Genomic DNA, 26,728 nt, shown 5'->3' on the forward strand with positions numbered 1-26,728 from the left:
ACAATTCCACTAACAATGCATTCCCAGCTTTCCCATATCAACTCCATGTTTTGTCATTTTCTGTCATAAGAATCATTCTGATAGGTGTGGGGTAATATGGTAACTCAGAGTTGTTTTAATTTGCATTTCTCTAATTAATAGGTATTTAAGGGTATTTGTTGTTTGACTATAGAGAGCTTTATTTACTTTGTTTCAGAACTATTTGTTCATATCCTTTGACCATTTATCAATTGGGGAATAATTTGTATTCAAATATACTAAACTAATTTCTCTATGTATTTGATGCCTTTATTAGAAAGATTTAAAAAAATAATTGCACTAATATGATTAGTGTGTATTAATTTCCATTCTATTTATCCTTGTTTAGATTCTGACTTCTATCTCCCCCAATTTGTCCTTTTGTATCAGTCTCAATTCTCTTTCTCTTATTCCCTTTACCTCCTATTTTCCTGTAAGGTAAGATTGCTTTCTATACCTAATTGGTGTATGTGCTCTTCCCACGTTGAGCTAATTCTGATGAGAGTAAGATTCACATGTTCTCCTCCCAACCTCTTCCATCTTCCCCTTCATTGTGAATGCTTTTTCAGGCCTCTTTTATGTGCAATAGCTTACTCCATTCTATTTTTCCCTCCCCCCTCCTCCCAATGCATTCCTCTTCCTCATGCCTTAATTTATTTTTATTTTTATATCATCCCATCATATTCATCTCACACCCTCACCCTCTGATTATGCTTACTCCATCTAACTGCTCTAATAATGATAAAGTTCTTGGTGTTACACGAATCATCTCTCCATGAAGGGATATACACAGTTGAATTGAATGTCTGTTGATTATCTTTCCTGTTTACCTTTTTATGATTCTCTTGAATCTTGTTTGAGAGTAAAATTTTCCATTCTGTTCTGGTCTTTTCATCAGGGATGTTTGAAAGTCTTCTATTTCATTGAATACCCATTATTTTTTCTCGGCAGAATTATGCTCAGTTTGTTGGGCAAGTGATTCTTGAAGTTCTAGCTCTTTTAACCTCTGAAATATCATATTCCAAGCCCTTCAATCCTTTCATGTAGAAGCTGCTAAGTCTTGTGCTTTCTTGACTGTGTGATATTTAGATTATTTCTTTTTGACTGCTTACAACATTTCCCCTTTGATCTAGGAGTTTGGGGATTTGGCTATAATATTCATGAGAGTTATCATTTTGGGACCTCTTTCAGATGATGCTTGGCAGATTATTTAAATTTCTATTTTTTCCACTGGTTCTAGAATATCGAGGCAGTTTTCCTTGATAATTTCTTAAAAGATGAGTCCTAAGCTCTTTTTTTTTTTTGATGATGGCTTTCAGGTAGTCCAATAATTCTTAAATTATCCCTCTGGGAGTTATTTTCCAATTCAGTTGTTTTTCTCATGAGATATTTCACATTTTCTTCCCTTTTTAAAAAAAATCTTTTGACTTTGATTATTTCTTGTTGTCTCATGGAGTCATTAACTTCTACTTGCCTAATTCTAATTTCTAAAGTGTGATTGTCTTGAGTGAGCTTTTTTGTCTCCTTTTCCATTTGGCCAATTCTACTCTGGAAAGAGTTCTTTTCCTAGGTGAATTTTTGTACCTTTTTTCCAAAGGCCAAATTCTTTCTGTCAAGATGTTTTTCACTTCAGTATATTTTTGTATTCTTTCGAGATATTTTTCTCTTCAGTGTATTTTTGTATACTTTCTTCCATTTGGGAAATTCTGCTCTTTAAGAGGTTCTCTTCTTTGGCTCTTTGTGACTCTTTTACCAATTGGCCTATTCAGTTTGATTGTTTTTGTTGTCATTATTGTTGTTAATTTCTTCAGAATTTTTTTGTACTTATTTTGCCAAGCTGTTGGCTCTTTTTTCATGACTTTTCTATATCACTCCCCTTGTTTTCCTCAATTTTTCTTCTACCTTTCTTATTTAATTTTTTAAAATCCTTTTTGAGCTCCTCCATTAATTCTTTTTGGACTTGAAAGCAATTAATATTTTTTTCTTAGAGGCTTTGGATGCATCAGTTGTCTTATTCTGAGTTTAAATCTAACCTGTCACCAAAATAACTTTCTATGTTAAGTTTCCTTTTTTGTTGATTGCTCATTTTCCCACCTTTTTCTTTTATTTTAGTTTTAAAAAAACTATTAAAATTGAGCTCTATAACTGAGGTTTCAGGTTCTGCCTTCATACTTAGCATTGGGGAGGGGGGGGTCAAACTTCTTTCAGTTTTCCCAAGGTAATATGAAGTAAGGAGAAGTGTGTTAAATATTGTCCTGTCCTGTGCTCTGTTCTATAAGTAACCCCAGCCATACTTTTGCCCCTTGGAACTGTGATCAGGGTCCCCTGCTCCCTTGTGGTTGTAAGTACTGGTATATGCTGGCACTTCTCCTCACCCTGAAACTGTGCCCCAGGACTGCAACCTGATTCTGAATATAGGCAATACAAAAGTCTTGCACTCAGAGTGAACAAAAGGACTGCTGTAATTACCTTCTGAGTAGTTGTCTGACTCCCCCACCCCCCCGCCCAACAATAGTCTTTGCGGCTGAGAGTTTCAGAAGTCTGGGCTCCAGCTTCAGCTGTGCCCATGGTCTGTTACCTCTGTGAGGCTTGCCCTGGTATCCTGTGCTCCACCTCCACCTAGGTACACTAGAATTCTCATGCTGGCCTTCTAAGTTGTTTTGGGCTGAAAAATTACTTCATCTTGTCTTTTTGTGGGTTATGCTGCTCTAGAATTAGTCATGAGGTGTTATATTATTGTTTTTTGGAGAATAATTTGGTAGAAATGGGATGGGATCCCAAACCTTCTCTGTCATCTTGGCTCTGCCCCCCATTACCTTATTCCTAAGTAAATCGTTAGGTTAGAAGGCAAAAGTGTCATTCTTGTGAATAGTTGGTCTATGTAAATAGAAACATATCAATGGGGGCTCACGAGCTAGATTGTTAAATATACATATTTACCTTCAATGGAGTCGTCCCCACAACCCTGAAAGAACTTGAGTGTAGCTAAAGTTGTAGCATTTCTTTGGGTATTTTGAATTTCTACTGTGAGAACAGATTGGAGTAAGTGAGCCAACCCATAAAGTAAGTAACTATTTACACATGAAATGTGATACTGTAAGAGTCCATATCAAGTACTGTTCCAAAGACTTTACATCAGCATTACATTGTGGAGGTAGATATACCATAAGTTAATTGCTGACGGTCACACAGGTGATAAGCCCTTGAACCCAAGACTTTTAACTTGAGATTTATTTCTCTTTCCACTTTCTACACTGCCTCCTCTGTTATTCCAAAATATCCTGCAGACAAAGATAGCCACACCTCCCTTTTGTTATCAGCACCAAGTATTTATTAAGCATTTATTCCACACAGTGATGAGCACTGGAGATTCAGAAAGAAAATCAAACATAGTATGGTACCCTCAAAAGAACTGAAAAAATAACTTCTTTTAGTTCATCCCTTTCATCTGTATCTTAGAAAGTTCTTCCTTAAGTTCAGTCCCAACTTCAGTTTTGCTTTTCTGTGATAGTCAAGTCTGACACTTTACAGACTTGCTGAATCTCAGATTTGGAAGGCAGCTGAGAGACTATCTACTGTAATCTGACAAAGAATCTCTTCTAGAACAGACCCATTAAGTGGTCACTTAACCTTTGCTTAAAGACTTTTAATTGGGACATATAGCAGGTGGAGTACAATTGAAACATTCAATTTCCCTTTTAGGTGGCTCTACTTTTAAGTAAGTTTTTGCTTATATTAGGTCTATTTCTTCTTCTAAGATTTTTTTTTAAACCCTTACCTTCCATCTTGGAATCAATACTGTGTATTGGCTCCAAGGCAGAAGAGTGGTAAGGGCTAGGCAATGGGGGTCAAGTGACTTGCCCAGGGTCACACAGCTAGGAAGTGGCTGAGGCCAGATTTGAACCTAGGACCTCCCATCTCTAGGCTTGGCTCTCAATGCACTGAGCCACCCAGCTGCCCCCTTCTTCTAAGATTTTTACTAATTTCTCCTCGTTCTGCTCTCTGGGGCAAGGATGGAGAAATAGAATACCTTTTAATATATTATAGACTTAAAATTCATCATGGGTATTTAAGTCTTCTCTCACTTGACATCCCTATGCATCATCCAATCTTCATATGTCATGAATTTGAGGTATTTCTATCTGGTTGCCATATTCTGACAGTTAAGATATGGAACCCAGGACTGAAAAAATATTTCTATTGTAGTGTCACTAAGTCAGAATCAAAGGGGCTAGCACCTATCCAGTTCAGGACCCCATGTCTCTCTTTTATTTAGAATATTTTCCATGGTTACATGATTCATTATTTCCCCCCACGTACATTCTCCTCTCCCTTCCCAAAGCTAACAAGCAGTTCCACTGGGTTATACCCCATGTCTCTCTTAAGGCATCCTAAGAACATATGAGTTTTCCTTCCAAATCAGACTGACACATTGATTTCATAGTGCATTAAAATTCCCAGTTCTTTTTCCATATTTCAAAGATCTTTGATTTTTAATGTATACATCCCTTCCACTGACATAGATCACAATTATATTGTAACTTTGTAGAGGATCACTAAGGATTGCTATGATTAAGTTGCTCATCATGCTGCCCAACACATGGCAATGAGCTTTGAAAACTTATCTAAGCTGATATACAACTGACATGTGCTCCATGGATCATTGAGGTCATATTCAAAGTCATTTCAACTTAGTAGAACTTGTTAGAGCTCTTCTTCCACTAATCAGTTTGAAGAATTATTGTCCGTCTTAACCACAAATAGAATTAATGCAATGCTTAACTTATATTGGTGCTCATGAGTATGTAGGAAGACATTTCAAAGAAGAATCCCTGAAACTGGAGCAAAGGAAGTTCTGGATTCATATAAAGAAAAAGAGCGGATGATGAAGATGATAATCTTCCTCTCTAGAGATTTTTTTCTAAATCCATGCCTTCCATTTTAGAATCAATATTTTGTATTGGTTCTAAGGCAGAAGAATCTAAGATCTAGGCATGGGAGAGAGGGGGTAGTTAAGTGATTTGCCCAGTCACACAACTAGGAAGTGTCTGAGGTCATATTTGCACCAAGAACCTCTCATTTCTAGACCTGGTTCTCAATCCACTGAGTCACCTAGCTGCCCTGTGAAAGATTTGAAATAGAAGAAACTGCTTCCTGTGAGGATAATAAGCATTGTATCTATGACCATATCTATAGCATGTCTGAATACTATTTTCAGTCAATTCAATTTTAAACTGCATAATTTAAAATTAAATTTAGGAAACAAATTCACATTTTTCAGTTTAGTAAAATTCCATTAAATGCAATAAATATCTGGGAAGCACCTTCTCTGGGTAAGACACGATTAGAAACTGAATAGGTTACAAAGATGAGTATGGTGCAGTTCCAAACTTCTGGGGATATACATGTCTTGGAAAGAATTATACGAATTATGAGGCAGAGTAAGGGAAGTAGAAAACAAGACATTATCAAACACAATGACTAAACTAGCACAAATGGTAACCACACTCAGGTTAGTTCTAATGACCTCAGGGGCATATCCTGTGTCTGTGAGGTACAATGATAAATAGAAGCATAGAAATTCTGTATTTAAAACAAACAAACAAAAACTAATAAGGAAGATAGGTAATCCAAGCCCCAAACAAAATTTATGGGTCCTTCATTATCCTAAGTGGCCACATTTGAAAAATAAAACAGATAATAATCAGATTTCTGTTCCATTGCATGCTTGCAACATAGTTGAAGTTGAAAGACCTGAATTCTAATCTCAGGTAGCATATGTGTAATCAAGAAGGAGTCACTTGTTGCCTTTGAATTCTAATTTCATCATCTGTTAACAGAGCAGGTTGGACTAGATAATTTCTAAGATCCTTTTCAGCAATAATGTTCTATGAGTAGTAAGTACCAAAGAAGGGTTTAGAGATAGGTGAACTTCCCTGCTTCCCTTCCTTAGTGAATTACAGAAGTCATGGAAGGTTCGGAAGCAATGAAAAATAAAGTGTGTTCTCCATAGAGCAGAATTCAGTTGAGGTAGTTATATGACTGTATAAGGAGCTAGTTGCCTTCCTTCTGAAATTCCTTACTGTCAAGCCTGGGCACTAGCCCAGCCCAATAAGGCAGAAATTGACTGGAAGTGACTCAGTGTGGGGTGGCACAGCTGAAACCAGGTTATAAGAATGTAAGTTATGTGCCATGACTGACTAAGTCTGGTTGTATTCACATGAGGAAAGAGGAGAAATATCTTAGTTGTTTAACAGAAGGTCCCAGATTTTAAATCTTCGTTATTATTTATCACACTCCTATCATTGTTGTCATCTTCTTCTTCTTCTTCTTCTTTCTTCTTCTTTCTTCTTCTTTCTTCTTCTTTCTTCTTCTTCTTCTTCTTCTTCTTCTTCTTCTTCTTCTTCTTCTTCTTCTTCTTCTTCTTCTTCTTCTTCTTCTTCTTCTTCTTCTTCTTCTTCTTCTTCTTCTTCTTCTTCTTCTTCTTCTTCTTCTCCTCCTCCTTCTCCTCCTTCTCCTCCTTCTCCTCCTCCTCCTTCTCCTCCTTCTCCTCCTTCTCCTCCTTCTCCTCCTTCTCCTCCTTCTCCTCCTTCTCCTCCTTCTCCTTCTCCTCATTTCATGGCTATCAACATACAGTGCTGTTCTGGGGATCATTTAAAGAGTATGGAACTAAAAATACAACCAGTACAATACAATTGCTTAGGTACTCCTGACTCCAAGCCTAGCAATCATTCTCCTATTTGACCTATATGGTCTGAGACAGAAAAAGGGTGACTTATGGGGGAAACAGGGAAGGAGTCATGGAGAAAGCAGCATATGTAATGGACTTGAAAGGGGTTCAACAAAGAGAGAGATTCAATAGGCAAGAAAGAAAGAGGGAGGGGATTCTAAGGGAAAGAATGAATAAAAGTACAGGGAACTGAAGCACTTTGACTGGAAAGTGTAGGTAGAAGGAAATTGTACAAGATAATTGAAGACACACTTATAGGTCACAGTCTGCCTATGGTATAACGAAAAGGACAAGAAACCAGAAAAGAAGGCCAAGAGGGAACAAGTAAGAGGAAGAGTAGCATGTCTCTGAAACCAATGAATGGTCTCTGCCCTAAAATATTTTACAAAATTAAATTAATCAAAATAATAAATTAGTTAAAATTAATTAATTAAAATAGTTGATGTAGACAAGATAGCCATTAAAGTAAAATCTATCAAAATTGGGCATATATAATCCAAAAATTAAAGAATACATGAATTTAGTAGATAAGTGAATGATATGAGAAATTTAAATATTAGGTGTCAAGGAAAATCTCTATTTCTCTTGTAATTAGTTGAGTAAGCCTTCCTAATGCAGAAGTTATTTACCTTTCTTTGTGCCATGGACTCTTTTGAGTATGGTGAAGCTTATGGACCTCCTCTTAAAATGGCATTTTAAATGCACAAAATAAAACACAAAAGCCTACAAAGATGCTAATTATATCATTGAAATACAGTTATTAATCTTTGTTTAAGTTTCCTAAAGTCAGGTTAAGAACATCTGTCTTAGAGGAAGAGAGATTAAGGAGTCTTTCCCCATCTCTAGGCTTCAGTCACTTCAACTATAAGCAAAAGTGGTTTAAGTGAGCTGATCTCTAGGCTCATTCCAGCTCCAGCATTTTGTCATTTTAAGACAGAAAACTTTTTGGTCACAAATGAAACAAATAACTATGTGAAACACTAATTGGTAATTACAAAGGACAGTGTATGTGTGTGGGGAGAGAGAGACAGAGACAGAGACAGAGACAGAGATAGAGACAGAGACAGAGACAGAGACAGACAGAGAGAGAGAGAGAGAGAGAGAGAGAGAGAGAAAGAGACAGAGACAGAGACAGAGACAGAGAGATAGAGAGAGAGAAGTCGAATAAAAAGAGATAAGAGTGTAAGAATGGTGGAAGAAGGAAAGGAAAAATATAGAAAAGAAAAAGAGAAAACAGATTACTATGTACCAACACTACATGAGTATTTTACAAGGGAGTAGCATCAGCAATTATCTAATATGAGATTTCCTAGAATTTAGGTTAGTTTTGACCTCAACAGAAATTCTGGAGTCAATTGTGAACAAAATTATTCAAACAGGAAACAAGAATTATGAGGAAAAGCTAAAAGACTTTGTTACTTAGATGAGGCAAGAGAAATTGATAGAAATGATTTGCTAATACTCTTAAAGTCTTATAAGGTCTATATACCAAGGTGTACAATGGTGTTTTCAACCGTCAAAAAGAATAAAGGGGTAGCAGGATGAGCAAAACCAGAAGCAGGAGACTAGAGTTAGATACAGGAATGAACTTTCTTACAGAGCTTGTACAACGGCAAGCTCCTGGAAAGATTGTGAAATTGTCTTTTCTTTTCTATTTTAAACCCTTACCTTCCTACTGTGTATTGGCTCCAAGGCAGAAGAGTGGTAAGGGCTAGGCAATGGGAGTTAAGCGACTTGCACAGAGCCACACAACTAGCAAGTATCTAAGGTCATATTTAAACCCAGGACCTTCTGTCTCTAGACCTGACTCTCAATTCACTGAGCCACCCAGCTGCCCCATGTAATTTTCTATTCATTGAGTTCTTAAAGGCTACAATAGCATAGCAAATTCCCTTCCTGACCTGTCCCCACTCAAGGACCATAGGCTTGTAGGTTACGTAGCCATTCCATTTTTCTTGGTATCCCAATTCATAGCAAATCTTTGGTGTGGCACTTTCTTAAGCCACTCATACTGGAGGCAATGGCAATAAGTCGACTTCTGGTGGGAGGAGTAACAAGGTCAACAATTGTATGTGCAGAAGATAAATTTAAAGCCAAGCTTTTTTTCTAGCTCAGAAGATATATCTTCAATGTACATCATTAAGTCTAAATGTCTCTTTAGTCATGCAAATAAGTCGAGTCTATCTATGCCTGGCCAAGCCCCTTTTATTTCTCTTCTCAAGAAATCAGTGGTCTTTACCTAGTTTCTATGGGTTGCTACTTCCCTGAAGGATGAATGTTTTCAACTCAAGTACTTAGGATCTCCACTTTTTGGTTTAGTGTCCAGTTCTTGTCTTGGCTCCAAACTGAACTCTTCTGGCTATTGAAGTGATATGGCTCTTTATCTATCTACTTTTTCCATAACTCTAGAAACTCTTCTGAATTCTTTTTTCTTATCCTTTTCCTCCCTCCTATACCCTTGGGTTCCAATTTGTGCCATTGTTCATTGAAAATCCATGATATTTTCTGTAATGTGAGAAAGCCACAGAAATATATTTTCCATTCATCTGGGAATGATAAAGTTTTAAGCCAGAAATTATTAACCTGTTCTTTTATCATGGGTCCACTTTTTCCAGTCTGGTGAAGTCTGTGGACACTTTCTAAAGATAATCTTTTCAAATATATAGAATAAAAAGATATTATAAAGAAATAAATTATATTGAAAAATAGTGATCAAAATATATAAATAAAACACAACAAAAATCTTGAATCTCTGCTCTAACCATCAGCTATTATATATGTATATGTACACATGTATATAATATTTCAAAGAAAGTATTAGCATATCACACCAAAGAGATAATACACTCAAGTGAGGAAATGAAGGATCATTAATTTATCAAAGTTCAGCAGACAATTGACTGCCTTGATTTTTATAATCCTGAATAGAAATGATAGATAGATAGTAGAATCCTAGAATCTATTTGCATAAAACTCTCTTCATTGATTGAAATAGATTACTTTATGTTTCTTGTCTCCTCCACGGCTGTGCTGGTGAAGAAAGATCCTATTCTTCTGGCTTCCACCTTAGAAAACAGAAGACAGGTGATTTCCTGCCCTGAGATAAGTTAACTTCTTCCTAAGGTCTTTTTCTCCTTCAGGGATTTAGAGAAAGCCTGGAATGGTGTGTCTTCTGTCTTCAAGATGGAAGCCAGATGATCAGAATCTTTGTCCTTCAAGTCCTGGAAGAGACTGTCTTCTCAGATACCCATGGATCTTTGAGTGAATCAGTAAATGGAATTTGAGCAACACTTAGAGTCAAAAGACTAAAATATAAAACAGGCTTCTGCCCTACGACTTACTACTGAGCAATCTTGAACAAGTCTCTCAAAGTCTCCAGGTCACGTTTTCCTCAGACATAAAATGAGGTAGTGATAGGTAGAGGAGTTGAACTAGATAAACTCTAAAATCTGTGAACCTATCCTAGTAGCCTTTTCTAAGTTTCAATCAGGAAATAACTCTAAAAGCTGTAGTATGCTAGTTATAGGTTAAATAAAAGCGAAGAACTTCCTGGCTGTGGGGATTGTTGCCCACCAGATTGAGCAATTGAGGAAAGTTGTCAGGCTTTTTATGGAGAAGTCAATTTATTTTATTTTTTTAAATGAATTTATTTGGTTAATTTAGAACATTATTAGAGAAGTCAATTTAAATAGGATAATTTCTTATCTGTTTCTACTGGCTTTCATTGTGTCTGAAGGCATGAAGATAGCTAAATCAGCAAGCATTTATTAAGCACTTTCTATGTGCCAGGCACTGTGCTGAGCCCTGAAGATGGAAAGGAAAAAAAAAATCCCATTCTCCAAGGTGTTTACAATCTATGGAGGAAGACCACATGCAAATAATTACATATAAATAATGTATAAGCCAGACAAATTGGAAATAATCAACAGAGAGAAGGCACCGGCATCAAGAAAAGCTGGGAACAGTTTACTGCAGAAAGTAAAATTTTAGCTAAGCCTTAAAGGAAGCTAAGAAACCAGAAGAGAAGTCCAGACACAGGAAATAGCTGGTAAAAATGTCCAGAGTTAGGGAGAAAGTGTACTGCAATAATCAGTGGTGAGGTGATGAAGGTCTGTCTAGAAGGGTCAGAGTAGAGAAAGGGGTGTACACAAGAGATGCTGGGAAAACAGAATCAATGGGACTTGGAAGCCAATTGGATAGGGGAAGGGGTAGTTGAAAAGGAGTAAGGAATTGAAGATGGCATCTGTGTTGGGAGCTTGGGTGTCTGGGAGTGCTGTAGTGCCCTTAAGAGGTATAGGTAAGTTGGGAAGAAGGGAGGGTTAGATGAAATGAAGTCTCAAGCCTTTTATGACCTAACTGTTATTCTGAATGGTGACCTATTCTCATAAAGTAAGGTAAATTATAGACAAGATTGTTGTAAGGCTCAAATGAGATATAAATGGATATAAAGCTCTTTGCAAACCTTAAATTGCTATATAAAGGTGGGTCACTGCTTTTGTTGTTGATTAATTAATTCCCTAAGCCTTCTACCAAATTTTTACTTATCTCAGGCTTCTATAGATCTATAAGATTGTCCTGCTAAATATTTAGTAAGGTTAAGGGGGTATGTGTGTACACATATTTTTAAGTTTTATCAACATTCTTAAAATTTTCTTGTCTAGACAATCAACGAAACAATAAATCATACCCTGATTTGTGGAGATTGCCACTTCTGAGATATACACACTAATCGAAAAAAAAAAATAGCAAGATTTTAGAAAATAATAGCAAAAGAAATTAGAAAATAAAATTTTAGCAAATAAAAAATAGCAAAAATTTAACAACCGGTCCCCTAACAGATCTCTTAAAAGGTTAGAGCTGGCTCCAGCACACCTTTGGTTTTAAATACCACTATTGACACCATTGTATTCCAGGTACCTGGGACTATTTCACTGGGGAGGTTGAGTTTGGTCAGACAAAATGGGTGCTTAGAAGCAGAGAATTTAGTGTAATGAACCCTTAAAAAACAGTTTCAGTATTTGAGTCCATTTTCTTTGTTCCTGGCTAAAAATCTTAAGAAAAGCCAAGAGTCCAGACACTCCCTACAGGACAGTTAGTCATCACAATTCTGTAAAAATTAAACTGATTTTATTTGCTTAAAACACGGATAGCTCAGATGTCGTCAGAGATTTATGGTCAGTCTCTAATTTGATTTATTAGATTTTTCCCATCCTAAGGCACAATTTTGGTCATTAAATCCTGAGGGGAAAGTAGAGAGTAGTAGGACAGAGGGCTAATTAGAAATCTTCATCCACTTAAGAAACAAAAACAAACAAAAACAAGCCAAGACATTGTTCTTGAATATAGGAAAGAGGGTAGGGAGGAGAAAATAAGCCCAAGGCACAAAAACTTTTGGTTCAAAGGACTGGACAATAGGGAACTGGGAAAGATAAGAATGGGTAAAAATGGTCTAGGAAAGTCATGTTAGGACATAATTCAGGGGCTCAGATTTATTAGAGTTCTTATGAGAAGAAAAGGAGATGATAAGAGTAGGAAACAGAATTTTGATAAGGTTTCATTTTGTAAGAAGAAATACTATATTTGTGCTTCTACTGACACTAGATTGATTCAGAACATATAATTTTGATGAGATGAAACTGAATTGAGCTTCACCCCCTTTAGAGTATGAGGTTTTATGAAAACACACATATTTCATTGCTCTCTTTTATTTTGTTTTTAATTCTGTACATTTAAAGACTGAATATTATGCTAAGGAAATAGGCAAAAGTTATGCTTCTTAAGAACACACTTCAATGACTATTATAGACATTCCAGCAGACTTCTATATAGAGAAGTCAAACATCTCAGAGAGAATTCAATTTACAATTGAATAAGATCAGGTAAACTGTTGCACAAACAAAATTTAGATTAAAAATTAAGATAATTGCCCCAAACTGACAAACAAATCTTGCACAACAATTTATTTAGTCCTGAGAAGAGTTGCAAAGAAGTTCAGTGGGACTTGTCTTCTGGAAGGGCTATTATTTATTCTTCTCTTGTGTAACATAAGTTTCTTGCATTTGGAAGAACAGCAAGATGACTAGTTAAGAAAATCTGCAAACCATTGTTATAAATAAAAAATAAGACTTTATCATATGAAAGATGAGAAAAAGTTCTATAGATTGGGAAAAGGTAATTTATGGAAGAAATTCACTTTTTAATAATAAATGGTATGTTTTATGTTAAAACTGTTGAGGTAAAAACTTATATGATTTATTATATGTCAACACACTTATTTATTTTACTTTGTCCCAAATAAATCACAAATAACAGTAGGTGCGTAATACTGTGCTATGCTCTACATCAGGTCCAGAATTTTTTTTTAATAATTAGATTCCTGATCCAAGATACTTGTAGATGAACTTTCTTTCATTGCTCTCTTTTATTTTGTTTTTAATTCTATGTTTTTAAAGACTGACTATAACTCTAAGGAAATAGACAAAATTTATACCTCTTAATGAGCACACTTCAATGACTTTTACAGATATTCCAGCAGATTTTAATCATACATACAGAATGATTAAAGAACAAAAGGAGGAAGTATATAAATATATACATATATACATACATATGTATATATATATAAAAATATATATATAATATATATAAATATATATTTATATATACATATAAATATATATATAAAATATAAATATAAAAATGTATATATATAATATATAATATATACATATATACATATATATACATATATGTATATATATATACTGTGTTACCTTCATACTCTTCATTAATCCATTCCCAAAGACAGATCAAGTACCAAAAAGGTCAAGTAACAAATGAATTTTTCCCAATGTTAATTGGATCAATCTGTTCTAGACACCCAGAAAATTCATATTCTATATAGCATTATATGCATTAATGTAGTTGTATTTTACTAAATAAATACTTGTACATAGAAATAAAAAATAATAATTAGATCAAATAAAATAATTTAGTTCATGGACTAAGGAAATGGTGGGCTGAAGAAATGTTATTGACTATGAGTCTCCTTCCATAATATCTAAGGACAACAGTCCTTCTGGAGTTCTTTCTTTCTCTTTTCTCTCCCTCATCACCACTGAACCCAGATTCTGTTTCAGCAGGTGTAAGCTTCACAAGAAACCTATCCAGTGAGGCTTGTTTTTATTTGCATTTCAAAATTCTTCTAAAATGGGAAAGGGTCTGGTCATTTAAAAAATTACAATTCAGCTTGTTAAATATCAGGGTGGCATTTTCCAACAGTTTTGCACTACCACCCATTTTACTTACCTTTTCTTGTTGAATGAAGTGGAGAAATCCTCCTTTGCCTCCTCCTTATCTGAAGAAAAGTCCTGGGACACTAGCTGTTGCTCCTGCCTTTGAAGTTCCTACAGCTTCTCAGTGTTGAGCTCTTCTTTGTGCTCCTGAACTAACTACATGATTCTTTGTTTCAGTTGGAGTGGACATATGCTTCCAGAGATGCCGATGCCAATGAGTTCTAGTAAGGGTGCAGAGTGCCAAGCAAACATTAAATACTGTGACAATTTTTTCTTGTCAAAGGGCATCCAAAACTAAATTTGATGAGTTCTGAAACTGTCAAGTACCTAGGTTTGACTCTCTCTCTCTCTCTCTCTCTCTCTCTCTCTCTCTCTCTCTCTCTCTCTCTATATATATATATATATATATATATATATATATATACATATGTGTGTATGTATGTACATATATATGACATGCTTAATTTATTCCATCCCTAATTCTTCAATTATCAGCATGATTCAGGTGGAGGGTGGAGGGGTTGGTATTCATTTTAGAATTAGAAGACTTGGGTTTAACTCCTGGATTTATTACTCGCTTATATCTTTGGTTATAGATATTTGGTTATATATATATTAGGATATACAGTGGATAGAGCATTGAGCTTGGAGTCAGGAAGACTCATCTCCCTGAGTTCAAAACTGGCCTCAGACACTTAATAGTTGTGTGATCCTGGGCAAGTCACTTAAACCTGTTTGCCTCAGTTCCTCATATGTAAAATGAGCTAGAGAAGGAATGACAAACTGCTCTAGTATCTCTGCCATGAAAACTCATCAAAATGAGGTCATGAAGAGTTGAACACAAGCTCCCAGAGTTTCAGGGTACTTGACTACTCTCCATACTGGAGCCATTCTGGTGGCATGTGGAGTATTGCCATATTGATGAAACTTGACCTGACATTGGGGAAATACAGTAATGGGAAAGCAAAGCCTAGCACCATCATCTAATAACACATGGCTCCAAGCATTAGCCAAAGTAAAGGTCTTACATCATTCTAGGATATTATCTTATTTCAAGGCCTCCTTCTCCCTTAAGAAGAAGGAAAGGGGGAATAGCAGAGAAACAAGCAAATATATATATTAATATATATATATATATAAATACAAGCTGGTAGATCTTGTATTTGTTATCTTAGAGGCACAGAATACTAAGATTAAAAGAAAACTGAAGAGATAATTGTGTCCATTGTCCTATCTTGAAGCAGGAGCCCATAGAAATCATCAGATAGAAGAGAATTTACCCAGTGTTAAGACCTACATGGAACTGGGACTATAAGTTCTAATTCCAAAATTTAAGGAGGCCATTTGTCTGGAAGTTCTTCCTTTTTTCTAATCTAAGCTCCTAAAGTTTGTAAAAATTAAAATGAGATCTCAATAAAATGAAATATTATATTTTAGGAGATTCATTAATAATCATTAGAAATCAAGGAATAAAGAGGATACGAAATAAAGACCCCGTGCCCATGGCTGATTAGCCTTTTCAAAATCCCCACTCACCACCACCATGCTCGCCAATAGGGTCAAAAAGAGGCGGGACCCTCCATGTCCCCATCTAATATCCCCTGTTGACAGAAAGTATGTAAGGACAGGAAGTCAGTGGGCTCCCAGGAAATGTAGTTCTTTTTTAGGGTAATGGATTTTCAATTATACAAGTCGAAGTATAAATTGTCCACTTGCTTTACCTTCACTGAAGTTGGAGGACCTCCAGGAATGACCTACATGCATGAGTTCATTAGACACTTGTATACATTCAATAGAAATATATAATTTTATATATATTAAGCCCCTACTATGTTCAGAGTACTTTGATGGGTACTGGGCACTAGACAAAGTTTATATAAGATCTCTTCCGCCCTCATGAAACTCACAGTCTAAGAGGGGCATAAGATACAAAAACATACAACTATTTTACACAAATATTATATGATAATTGCATTAGAAAATCACATAACTTATGTAATGTCTGGAGATAAAATTGTTAATTAATTAACTAGGGAAAGGTTCTGGAAAGATTTCATGGAGGAAGCAATATTTTGAATGTGTTAAAGAAAAGAAAGGGATTAGAAAAGAAGATAGAGAAAGGGATTATTTCAGGTACAGCAACGTAAAGGCCATGAATGATTCTACTCCCTTCTTCTATCACTATGCCTTCAGACTTCTCTACTTCAATATAAATAAAACAAATCTCATCTTCTTGTATACTTCTCGAATCTTACTTTTCAGTCTTTTTGACAGTTTTATACAGGGTAGAAATAGGAAGACTAAAGCTCTGCTGGGTGCCCATTCCTAAATCTCTTTTGGGGGACAAAACTTGAAACTAAGGTTGATCAAAATTTGACCAAATGCCTAGACGAGGTTGACTTTTTTCCCTGAGACCAATTAAGTGGGGTATGATTTACGAAAGAGTGAGAAAAGGAAGAGGGGATAGTCACCACACATATAACCCAAGACATGAATGGAATATAAATGAGAGGGAAAGACAACAACTATATTTCCCCTATTTTTTTATTGCAGTATTTTACTTTTTACACTCTTCTCTACTATAGAGAAACAGGAAATTCTAGTGCCATCAGGATGCAATAATCTGACTCTGAGTTGCTAGGGAAGTGAAAGTTCTGCCTCAGACTGAAAAGCAAAAAAAAAAAATGTTTTTAAGTGGAGCCCACACTCTTCCCCCATCAACAAAAGGCATCACCATCCTTCCTTGTGGGAAGAGTCTGAGTTGATATGACCTTAGAGTAGATTTTCAGTTAATGATAATTTAACTTGAGGTTGTGATAGTGGGGTGCCCAATTGTACTTTTTTCTTCAGAAAACTTGAAAGGAAAGAGCTACATTTTTATACATAATTTACAGGTGGGAAAATTGAGACTAGAGAAAGGAAAAAAGAAAATAAGTTTTTTCCTTGTAGAAATTTTCTAATCAGTGGGCTCTTGATCAAAACCTATAAATGGTGATGATGATAAAAAGTGGAACCCAGGACTCAACACATTTCCCCTTGACAAACATGTCTCTAAAGTTGAAAGAAAAAAGAGAATCTTAAACAGATAACAGAGTAAGAGTCTGCTATCCCTCTCTCCTCCTCTTCCCCAGAGCTGACCCATAATTGGGGAACCCACAGAGATGTGTTTCCTCCCTGAGGTTTAGAAAAATCCTCAGAGATTTATAATCCTTTCCCATCCTAGGCCAGTTGTTTCTTCTGATCTGGACAAGAAGTCCTTAGATGAAGGAAAAAAAGAAAACCAAAACTTTCCGTTGTTTCAAATCTCCCATTTGAGACATAGACTGACTCCAACTCCATGTCTGGAATTTCACTGAGTACCAGACAAATAGTTTTGGTGAAACTAAGATATAGCCTGAGAGGGGTCTGAGAAGAGGATCAGAGGTGACCCTAGAGTCAGAGCTATGCCCTACCAGAAAGCAATGCTCATCTTTCAGCATCAGTAACGTGGCTGCTAATCATGGCTGTAAAGCATCAAGCATGGTAGAGTAAAAAGACATAAAATAGAACCAGGAATCAAGAGACTTTCCTTTTGATTCAACCATTTATTGATTGGTTCAGACAGCTAAGTAGCATAAGGGATAGAACACTAGACACAGAGTCAGGAAGGATTGAGTTTGAATCTTGCTCAGAGATTTACTAGCCTTGTGTGACCTTGAACAAGTATCTTCACCCATTTTAGCCTTAGTTTACTCGTTTGTAAAATGAAGATAATAATAGTATCTTCCTCACAAAAGTGTTAGAAAGCTCAAACAGGAATATAAATGTAAACTGCTGTGCAAGCACTGAAGCACTATATAAATGATGGCTATTAGGGTAATTCCAAGACAAGGATTTATAGATATTCAGGGTAGTATAGAAGAACCATTATAGAATCATAATATTTAGAACTGGTTGGGACCCCTAAGGACTAGGGACCAGAAATGAAATACTGAGGGCCTCAGATATGGATAGCCACAGGTGCAATGGAAAGAAAGGGATGGAGACATTTAGGAAGATGAATTTATGAAACCTAGTATCCAACAGGAATCAATGGGAAGCAAGGCTAGATTTGGAACTCGAGACTGGGTTCATGGCTAAGTCATTTAACCTTTTATTGGCCTCAGCTTTTATATCTATAAAGTAGATTGTGCTCTAAAACACCTCTAAGATAGTTCTTGATCTGTGACCCTAAAAAATGCCTTGAATCCAACTAATGCACACAGCTAGCACATATTAAAGCTGGGATCTGAATCCAAGTATCTTTTGACACTCTGCCACAGTATTGGAAATAATGACATATGAATGACTGGTACAAACCAAAGGTATCTGAAAGAAAAAGAGAGAGAGAGAGAGCCAAAGAATAAGGATTTTTCAGTGTGTCTCCAGCACTGTGAAGAGAAGTGATAACCTGAGTACTTCATTGGTAATCTCCAATTACTAATAGAAACAGGGGAAGACCTTGAAGGAGTCTATTTCCAGGAAGAATCCTCTTTAAAGGATTTATGGGACACCCATAAGAACACTGATAGGATGAGAATATGTGGAGAAGTTACAATCTATACCAATGGAGAAAGTTCTCCCTCCAATAAGGCCACAGAATATTCTAAGTTGAATTCCAGGGTGGTATTCCTGATTGGAAAACATATTTTCTCATCTAATTCACAGGCATAGATCAATCTACAAGAGAGATATTTTGTTATCATATGTGATGATACTATCTGTCTTTTAAGACCATATAATTCCCTTTCATCTATCTCCATATCTAAGCACCTTTTCTTTTTTCTTTTTATCTCCTAGGTATGTTTCTGTACTGGGAAGAAAATATATGGATCAGGTTTGCCAATGTCACAATCCACTTAAAGCAACAAATTTGTAAATCAGCAAACTGTTAGTCTCTTGGGAATTTGTTTAATATGAGTCACTTCCTTGGTACCTGATGAATCTGGAATGAACTGGTAAAATGGAACCTGTAAAGCTGACACTGGACCCTGGATGCATAGTGAATGCATGAAGAAACAATCACAATGGTAAGGAGGCTCTCCTTTACTCAAATGCCTACCAAACTGCCAATCTCAGTCTCTTTAAAACCTTCTTGTTTGTGGCAACAACTTCCTTTCATTTTTCAAATATCTTTGTCTCAGTAACTCTTTCTGGTCTCTGGATAAATTTTCACAACATCCCAACAATTTTGGAAATGGAGCAAGGTAAGTCTTCCTATTTTGTTGCTGAGGAAACTGAGGTACAACAAGGAAGAACTAACCGATACAAGATCTTACAAGTAAGCAAGCTCGCAAAGCATGAGTGTTGATCCTAACCCAAAGTCACCATCTTCCAGTCCAGAACTTGCTATGTCTTTCCAAGACCAATCTCCCCTCCCTTATCCAGAGGAGCTGCCTTCATACCAACACAAGGAGCTTATGTCATTTCTCAGTCTTTATCTTCCTACCACATGCACCTCTTCTAGTTCTGAGGAATTAAAGGCAGTAAAAATGTCTCTGTGAAAGATGGGAGATCCAAAGGGGTCCAGGAGCAGGCTTCTGACTTTAGGTCATTGGGGAAGTAGGGTGAGCAGTCTTGACGTCAATGAGTCTCTTGGGTCATGACATCAAATGAGATAATTATTTTTATTTTCCTGAGGGATCAAAGCCCCTTTGTCCCAAGGGCCTCATGCAACTTGGTCCATCAGGAGGCTACCCTTGGGTGAAAGATCTTTCTGAGAACTAAAGACTCTTCGTCTTAACTTGCTTATGATATGCATGTGAGATATATGTGGTACATAGGTACAATGTATTTACATCTTCTGAGTCTATGTGGAGAAGTTTAAGGATATATATCCTCCAATCTTTATTATTTCTCTCATTCTTCTTCCCTTCTTTCTTCAATAAGCATCCTCATGCCCTTTTCATGACCCTTTCCCCAAACAAAAGACAAAAAGTCCAAATAATCCTAAATACCATGACTGCTATGACAGGAATGTGGCAGATAAATTTTCCTTCCTTCCTCTTTTCCACTGAGCCCATGAACTTGTAGTCGGTCACCCCATATTCAATCATATTCAGGTTGAAAAATTGTGCATGGAAATCCAGGCTTTTTCCCTTGATCTGGATTATGGGAGGCAGGTTCATACAGTGGGACCCCAGATAATCCTATCATACAGTTATAACAGTTTAGGACTGGGAGGGATGCAGACAGGTTAGAATACTCCTTTTCTTGTCATCAGGTAGGATGGAGCTTATCTAGTCTGCATACTCTTCAAAATCTACACAGTAGAAGAGTACCCAGTCTGGCAAGAAGGAAAATTGTGGGTTCCCAAAGACCCATTTTTCCTTAATGGTGAAGAGAAGATTTAGAGAAATAATTCAGAATAATCCATCCATTTATGAATTAAAATAGGTCAAGTTGAGTAAATGATCATTAAGAACCTCCATGATATGAAATCAAATTAGTGAATGTCTAGAGGTGATTGGGACCCCAGACTACATGCCTAAATGTACACAATCAATTAGATTATTATACCTTAACCATTAGAAAAATAGTGGGGGCAGCACGGGGGCTCAGTGGATTGAGAGCCAGCCCTACAGATGGGAGATTCTAGTTTCAAACCTGACCTCAGACACTTCCTAAATGTGTGACCCTGGGCAGGTCACCTAACCTCCATTGCTTACCCCTTACCAGTCTTCTGCCTTGGAACCAATACTCAGTATTGATTCTAAGGTAAAGGTCAAGAAAGAAAGAAAGAAAGAAAGAAAGAAAGAAAGAAAGAAAGAAAGAAAGAAAGAAAGAAAGAAAGAAAGAAAGAAAGAAAGAAAGAAAGAAAGAAAGAAAGAAAGAAAGAAAGAAAGAAAGAAAGAAAGAAAGAAAGAAAGAAAGAAAGAAAGAAAGAAAGAAAGAAAGAAAGAAAGAAAGAAAGAAAGAAAGAAAGAAAGAAAGAAAGAAAGAAAGAAAGAAAGAAAGAAAGAAAGAAAGAAAGAAAGAAAGGAAGGAAGGAAGGAAGGAAGGAAGGAAGGAAGGAAGGAAGGAAGGAAGGAAGGAAGGAAGGAAGGAAGGAAGGAGGAAGGAAGGAAGGGAGGAAGAGGAAGGAAGGAAGGAAGGAAGGAAGGAAGGAAGGAAGGAAGGAAGGAAGGAAGGAAGGAAGGAAGGAAAGAAGGAAAGAAGGAAAGAAGGAAGGGAAAGAAAGAAAGAAAGAAAGAAAGAAAGAAAGAAAGAAAGAAAGAAAGAAAGAAAGAAAGAAAGAAAGAAAGAAAGAAAGAAAGAAAGAAAGAAAGAAAGAAAGAAAGAAAGAAAGAAAGAAAGAAAGAAAGAAAGAAAGGAAGGAAGGAAGGAAGGAAGGAAGGAAGGAAGGAAGGAAGGAAGGAAGGAAGAGAAGAGAGGAAGGAAGGAAGGAAGGAAGGAAGGAAGGAAGGAAGGAAGGAAGGAAGGAAGAAAGGAAAGAAGGAAAGAAGGAAAGAAGGAAGGGAAAGAAAGAAAGAGAGAGAGAGAGGAAGAGAGAAAGAAAGAAAAAGAGAGAGAGAGAGAGAGAAAGAAAGAAAGGAAGGAAGGAAGAAAGAGAGAAAGAGAGAAAGAAAGAGAGAAAGAGAGAAAGAAAGAAAGAAAGAAAGAGAGAAAGAAAGAAAGAAAGAAAGAAAGAAAGAAAGAAAGAAAGAAAGAAAGAAAGAAAGAAAGAAAGAAAGAAAGAAAGAAAGAAAGAAAGGAAGGAAGGAAGGAAGGAAGGAAGGAAGGAAGGAAGGAAGGAAGGAAGGAAGGAAGGAAGGAAGGAAGGAAGGAAGGAAGGAAGGAAGGAAGGAAGGAAGGAAGGAAGGAAGGAAGGAAGGAAGGGAGAAAAAAAGAAAGAAAGAAAGGGAGGAAGGAAGGCAGGAAGAAAAAAGATTAAATTTGATTTAATTCTGACTCAATATACCTTAACTTTGGGAAAATGTAATAGTTAGTCTTTAAGACAGACAGACAAACTCAAACATGATGTATTATTTTGCCATGCTCAACTAACACTATTTTGATTTTGATTTACTCATGACTCTTAGGAACTATTAGTAATATAAGCATGAAGAACAGATAAGTACACTCACTCACACACACACACACACACACACACACACACACACACACACATTGTATGGTAAAAACTGATCCCAAGCATTAGTGCTATGTGAATATCCAAGTGCACAACTTTTCTTTATCTCCAACACACAAGCTCACAAATACACACACAACTGCACATTATGTCCTTGTCTATTGGCTCCAACATTGCTTATTATACTGAGCAGCGACAATAAAAAAGGAATACAAGGGAAATAAGACAATCACTCCTCTTCTTAGTGATAAAGCTAATCATGGCTATTCCATCCTAGTCATAAATTTATAAAAATATACTCTATTTGTCATTTAAGTTTATGATTTAAGTTTTTCAAAGTACTTTTCCCATAGCAGCCTGATGAAGTAGATAATCTAAGTATTACTCTCTCCATTTTGCAGATGGTAAAATTAAAGCTCAGAAAGGTAACCTGATTTGTCCAGCATTGCATAGCTAGTAAATGCCAGAGGCAGGACTCAAACCTTGATCTCATGCCTCTAAGTAATTTTCTCTTGTGCTTTTCATCATTATCCCCAAGGATTACTTTCAGGGATGGTTTACCCTTTATGTTCCTCTCAACTTTCTCCAATACCCTGTAGTTTTCCTCATTTGCTAGACACATTCTATGAAATCCTAAATCTGTTCTGCCTGAAGCACTTGTCTCTGTGGTCTTTAAGCCTTGCTGGATTTCTGAGGAAATCCCAACCTTATGTCTTGGATTCGTTTACACTGAACTCATAGGCAGAGCACTCAGTCCTAAATGTTTGATGTCTACCCTTCTCCCTCCCCCCAAGATGCTTATTCTGCGATGGATGAGGTTATTATAGTAAAACATGGAGCTACTTTTGGGGACCTAGGACGGGCTCGAATCCTGAGAGTTACAAGGCAAAATTCAAAACTCAATGTCTGTGAAATAGAAGAGGATTTTGTATCCCCTTAAAGGATTCCTTGCATCATACAATACCATTCCTTTGGGTAAACTGATTTGGATTCCTTCTAAATGAGTTCTAGGGACTCAAAATGAAAAACAGAAAAAAAAACAGTAGAAGAAAGAATATTCATCTAGTGGACCTCTTTGTTCCATAAAAATCCCTTGTTGAAGACTCCTAAATCTGAGAATTACCCTAATGGTCTAAGTTGTCTAGAATTACTAAAGCATCTCAGAAATCACTCTGTATATCTACAAAACATTTTAGGAACAGCAATTGATTGGATCCTCAGAACTCATATTTCTGTAGTGCTTTGAGAGGTGGAGAGAGTTGAAGCCTATGTTCACACGACTAGTAAAAAGTGAAAATGGGGCTAGAATCCAAGTCTTCTGACAGCCAATTAAGTTCTCTTTCCATTGCACTAGACTGCTTCTTAAATAAATATGCACATTTCAAAGAAAGATAATGGGATCTTCCCATTGGAAGTATGATGGAAATAAGACAGCTTTTCATAAGCAGCTGAAAGAAAGGTGGGCTGACCTGAAGACAGGTGTTAAATGCTGTATGCTCAATAGTACAGTGGATACAGTGGAGTGCCAGGTCTTGAGTCAGGAAGATCTGAGTCTCTGACACTCCTTAGCTATATGACCCTTGGCAAGTCATTTAATATCTGTCTGCCTCACTTTCCTTATCAGAGAATAATAGTGCCTACTTTCTAGGATTATTGTAAGTATCAAGTGACATAATAATTGGAAAATATTTAGCACTGTGCCTGGCACCTAGTAAATGTTCTATAAATGCTAGTTATTATTATAGTTTGTACCCCCTAAACTTCTCTCATTCTAAAATAGATTTTATTTTGCACTGACCAGTATATGCCAGTCTTCAATGGTCCTGTTGAAGAAAAGGAGCAAGTACATAAAGGCCAGGAGGAAAGAAACACTACAGATTTCTGAGAAATGTAAGATGACTGAATTACTCAATAGCATCAGTAAGATAGCAAACCATGATATTGTTATCCATGAAACCCAGGGTGAGGTAGATCACTGAAGATTCCTCAGTGGAGAGCCTTATTTTTATCTTTATAATAGGTCAGGGATATGATGGAGTAACACTGGAAATATGGAACACACACCTCCAAAAAAAAGCATAGAATATGACTTTAGTATCTAATAGACCAGGACTTCCCAGAGCATGCAAAAGCCACAGAGTATCCTCAGATATGTAGTTTCTTACTATAGACAATTCTTTTATTCTTCTTATGTGATGGCAGGTATGATCGAAGAGTTTTATGTTGTTTTAGAGGGACATTTTAATCTTTTACTTGGGATATGATGCAAACTTTATGTATGATAAGTTCCTTTTTTAAAAAGTTTTCCAATCCCCTATTCTCCCCTATAAACTCATACCTTTCACTTCAAATAGACTTCAAGTAGACGGAGAAGAGATATGTAATTAGCCAAGGAATTTTGTAATGATAAGGATGAACATGCAAACAGAAGAACTTCTTGATTGTTCAAGAGTGACACTGAGATTGTAAAATGGACCAGTAAGTTTCTTCTTTAATGCCCAATTGGGTGAATACCCAATCGAAAGCAAAAACCAAGAAGGTAGATTTTAGGGCACAATATACCGTTCTCACCTCAAGGTCACAAGAGAGCTAGGTGTAATCAAGGGTTCTCTAACTGGAGAGGATTAGCAAACAAAGTAGCCCTCTAGGACTTTAGTTAAACATTAGACTAAAGCTTTTGGAGCATCCTAGACAGAGGCTGGATTGTTTTACTTTATATGCCTGTCTAGTTATATTTTCCTGATCTATGAATACATAAATTATGTTTTTCCTTGTAAATACTATAATAGGATAGGAATAAATGATAGGGACTAGATCTGGGACTTCATTAATTTGAGGAAGTCCTAAATGAGAAACTTCCTTTACCAGTACAAGTAAGCTGGCACATTCTCTTTGACTGAGAGCTACCAAAAGCATTGAGAAGTTATTTCTCTTAAGGTCACAAAGCCAGAATGTATCAAAAGCAGGATCTGAATTCAGATTATCCTGGTCCTATGATCAGGATAACTGATCTTTGGCTCATTAAATGGTCATTAAATAAAAGTACTATTATTAGTTTTAAGTGCCTGGGGGACCATCTTTGCCTGGAAGTTCTAGAATCAAGCTGACACACAACATCTTAAATTGACCTTCCCTTCTTTTACTTTTCTATTTCTGTTAATATTCTCCCAGTCATCAAGGCTCAAAATCTCAGAGTTATTATTTCTTCTCCCATACCTTTCACATACAATCATTTGTTAAATCCTGGTTTCCCCTTTACAATGTTTCTCACATGGTCTGCTTCTTTCCATTTCCACTGCCACTATTTAATTCTAGCCCTCATTGCCTTAAGCTGGCACTATTGCAGTAACCTCCTAAAGGGCTTTGCTCCTCAACTCAGCCTATTAGACACTGCCCACACTAATGGAAAGACCTTAAGGGCATTAATTTCCTCATCTGCATAAATTAAGGGTTGGATGAGAAGTCCCTTCATTTCCTAGAAACTATGAATCTATAAATTCCTTGAACTAACTGAATTTATAATTCCCAGAGCTCAGCCTTTACTCTTACAGCTTCTTCATTCCTCTTCCCCATTTCTAGATTCCCTTCCTTCAGGATCTCTAGAAGTTTCCATTGTTTTTCACAATTCGTCAAATCCTATTTCTATTTCTTTTTTTCCCCTTATTTACTTCAACGTCTCAGTACAGATTTGTACCTCCTCCATTTCCCCTAGCAGTCATCTCCTACCCTCATTTTCATGGTTCTGCATTCTCCTCCTTCTCCTCCTCCTCCTCCTCCTTACCACCACCACCACCATCATCATCATCTACATTTGTATAATACTTTAAAGTTTGAAAGGTATTTTACATATATTATCCCATTGGTTTCTCTTTGTATGCACAAGATCTAGCACATAATAGGTTAATAACTATTTCTGATTATGAATCTCAGTTGAGCATAATACCAACTTTGTGAGCAAGATATCATATGCATTATTGTTCCTCCTTCCCAGGTAAAGAAATTGAGTCTCAGAGAAGTTATGACTTTTCCATGGTGATATAGATCAAAAGCATTTGCATTCTATCCACTATGCCTTATGACCTCATAGTCATGTGTAAAATGGGAATATCCATAGTGTCAACTTCACAAAGTAATTATGAAACTTAACTCCAATAATGTATGAAAAATATTTTGCCAGCCTAAAGCTGTACATGTTAGATAGAACTTGGTTATCAGAAAGAGCAAAATTCAAATCTTGCCTTTGAGAAATAATAAGTGTGGCAAGCCATTTAACCCTCACATACCTCTAAGGAACTCTTTAGGGCTGTAATTTAAAGACAAATTGCCAATCTGCATTTATTAAGGGATTTTCCACAACATAAATTCCTTAAACTGATGAAAACCATAGGTCCAGACAGATCTATAGCTATTTACATATTTTTATATAAATTTAACCACCAATTAATTACAATAAAATTTATGCTAGGCAGCTCTCCAAACAAGAATTAGGCTTTGCCTTTGGAAAAATGCTTACTGTTTAAAAACAGACTTTTAAAAACCCAACACTGTGTGTAGAGATATCCGACTGAACAAAGCATCCCTTCTAATGCTGACCAG

At 36.4% G+C, this 26,728-nt stretch overlaps 1 long non-coding RNA gene across 1 annotated transcript; it reads right to left on the reverse strand.

The window, feature by feature from the left end:
- Positions 1 to 12,590: 12,590 nt before the first annotated feature.
- On the reverse strand, positions 12,591 to 26,159 carry LOC103102828 (uncharacterized). The gene is made up of 3 exons (XR_001624310.2): positions 26,080 to 26,159; positions 14,057 to 14,264; positions 12,591 to 12,841 (listed from the first exon to the last, which is right to left on the reverse strand). It is a non-coding gene; the product is annotated as an uncharacterized LOC103102828 (long non-coding RNA).
- Between the last annotated feature and the right edge of the window lie 569 nt (positions 26,160 to 26,728).

Source organism: Monodelphis domestica, chromosome 8 (assembly GCF_027887165.1).
Source record: "Monodelphis domestica isolate mMonDom1 chromosome 8, mMonDom1.pri, whole genome shotgun sequence".
Lineage (NCBI taxonomy): Eukaryota > Metazoa > Chordata > Mammalia > Didelphimorphia > Didelphidae > Monodelphis > Monodelphis domestica.